Genomic DNA, 2,882 nt, shown 5'->3' on the forward strand with positions numbered 1-2,882 from the left:
TTCAGCATTCTTTCCACCACTCCATACTCTCCTCTAGGCCTGTTGGCCTTCAAAAGAATAATGTATATTCCCAACTTTAGAAACTCCTCTGTGAGCACAACAACATAGCTAATATGTTGGAATCAAATGTTATTTATTAGTTTATACAATTATGAATCAGTTAATCAAGTATAAAAGTTATCCAACTTCCCAAAGAAATTAACTGATTTTTAGCTACATTTGCGGGACCTGAATTACATGAAAAGAATCATCCCGTTTTATGGGATATTTTGCAAGGCCAGAGTTCCTGGCAAAATTAAGGCCAGCCCCCGTTCAGGCCGCGCTGGCGTGGCTGCTGTCTGGGCGCAGGAGAAGTGGCGACTTCAGCTGGAATAGATGCGTGAGGCACCCACAGTGACAAGATGACTGAGCTGGCTGTCCTGTATCACACCGGAATGAGGGATTTAGTTGATTGATCATTTAAAAAATCTTTCTTCTGGTTGTAAAGCAATATATGTATGTTATGTAGAATTTGAAAACTGCACAAAAAGTATATTAATTATCTATTGCTGCTTAACAAGTTATCTCCCAAACCTAGCAGCTCAAACCGCAAACACTTGTTATCTCACAGTTATCAGGAGCAGTTTATCCAGGGGGTTCTGACTCAGGGACTCGAGGGAGGTGGCAGCCAAGAAGTCAGCCCGGGCTGCCATTATCTGAGGGCTTGACTGAGGTTAAAGGATCCGCTTCCAAGCTTACGCAGGTGGCTGTTGGCAGGAGGCCACACGTGGGCCTCTTGACAGGGCTTCTCGTGACAAAGTTTCCTCCAGGAGCAAATGATGAGATAGCAAGAGAGAGAGAGCCCAAGATGGAAGATGCAGCCTTTTGTAACCTCAACACCAAGTGCCGTGCCGTACCATCACTCCTGCTGGTTACACAGGGTAACCCTGCTGCATTGTGGGAAAGGACCACGCAGGTGAGAGTACCAGCACGTCGGGGCCATTGGAGGCCATTTTGGAGGCTTCCCATCACAAGTATGAAACAGAGGCTATAACTCACCTGGACCCTCCCTCTCCATAAATGATCACTGTAGCACTGGGAGGTAATTTAAGTCTTGTATATATATGGGAGAATTTTTTCTGACTCTTAACTCATATATTATTCTCTGGATTTTTCCTCCATCTCCCTTTTCAGATGGAAATCCAGACTATGTTTAACCTCCATCTCCCATGGAAGATGTACACTCAGTTTTTATTATTTTACTGGATACCCTAAATTTTGAACATGCATATTTGATGTTACAAAATAAAAAGTGAATCAATGTCTTTATTCCCCTCCTAAGCAATTCAATGACATTAAAACATTAAATCAGATCATCACGCTCCCATTTAATATATTATTGTCGTCTAGTATTTTGGTCCCATCTCATTTTTATATATCCTAAATTAGTTTTATAAATTAGTATTATCTTTAGACTTATCCACTGGTGTGCCCATTTCTTTACTCACCATTGCTTCTTGCGTCCTGGAGGAAGATGAAGTTCTGGCTCTAGACTTGGTACCTGGAGGTTTCTTGTCTTTTCTTTTTTTCCTTGAAAGCTCAGCATTTCTAGGAGGTTGTAGTAGGAAAATTTTCAAATCATCTAGTTCCCATGTTGCTAGTAATCCCTTCACTCAAGTATTGTAGCAGAGCTAATATACTTTCTGGGTGTGAAAACTTACACCCAGTGAAGGGATGATGTGTCCTGAAGGGGCGGGAGGGAGAGAGGTCTTGAGGCAGCAGAGACAGAATTAGGGATGAAGGGAGAAAGGAAAGGTGAGTATGTGAGGAGGGTGGTGGCAAGACTTCTGAGGTGATGCTTCAGAGGGTGGGTCCAAGGAGCAAGTCTCCAGGCTCTCAAAGATTCCTGCACCCAGGCCAGGCACCAATGCCCACAGCAACCGAGGATGGGAGGTTGCAGCGGGACCTTTGCTTGTATATGACAAAAAATCACAGGAGCATAGCCGTGTTTTGCCGTATGGACCAGGGACTACAGCACAACTGTGGTGATGGGGGCCTGAGAGTCAACAAGGGTAAATTCCCACCAGGACGAGTCAGGGCTGGGAGGCAGAGTTAAGTTAATTAAAAGGAAATAAAGGTGGGGCTGGCCCAGTGGCGTAGTGGTTAAGTTCGTGCACTCTACTTTGGCGGCCCACAGTGCGCAGGTTTGGATCCCAGGTGTGGACCTATGGCACTGCTCATGAAGCCATGCTGTGGCAGCGTCCCACATACAAAGTGGAGGAGCATGGGCACAGATGTTAGCTCGGGGCCAATCTTCCTCAGCAAAAAGAGGAAGATTGGCCATGGATGTTCGCTGAGGGCCAATCTTCCTCACCAAAAGAAAAAAAAGAAAGAAATAAAGGACTTAAATATTCTTGTTCATATACTTTGCTGGCTGAGATTCATACCTGCTACACGCACACACACACACACACACACACACACACTCTTTTAAAACTGTAGTCCAGTCGTACTTGTGTATCCTGCTTTTTTCACTTAGCTTATACTATGGACATGATGCAATGCCCATCACATGGAGTGCCACTCATCATGTGACCTGCTTCTCTGCTGGGAGTGCAAAGTGACGTCACATTCCTTCCACTCCTCAAAGACCCCATGCCCCTCTCCTCCCTCCCTGGGGGCCCTGGGCCCTATTATAAACCCTATTATAACCCTACCTCCCCAGCCCCCAGGTCTTCCCTCAGCCCAGCAGGCCCGGCCAGTTCTAGTAACTCTCACTTGGAGGCGAGGGAGCAGGTCACCTGCTCCTCCCACCTTCGCAGCTGCCACAAGATGTCACCAGGAGCTTGGCAAGTGGATGTATTTCTTTCCCCCAAGGATGGCAGAGACCCAGGCTGTTTCCT

The 2,882-nt window shown here is 46.0% G+C and overlaps 1 long non-coding RNA gene across 1 annotated transcript; it reads right to left on the bottom strand.

The window, feature by feature from the left end:
- Positions 1–217: 217 nt before the first annotated feature.
- On the bottom strand, positions 218–2,882 carry LOC131411910 (uncharacterized). Its single transcript, XR_009221669.1, has 3 exons — positions 2,758–2,882; positions 1,488–1,587; positions 218–419 (listed from the first exon to the last, which is right to left on the bottom strand). It is a non-coding gene; the product is annotated as an uncharacterized LOC131411910 (long non-coding RNA).

Source organism: Diceros bicornis, chromosome 12 (genome assembly GCF_020826845.1).
Source record: "Diceros bicornis minor isolate mBicDic1 chromosome 12, mDicBic1.mat.cur, whole genome shotgun sequence".
NCBI classification, from domain to species: Eukaryota; Metazoa; Chordata; class Mammalia; order Perissodactyla; family Rhinocerotidae; genus Diceros; species Diceros bicornis.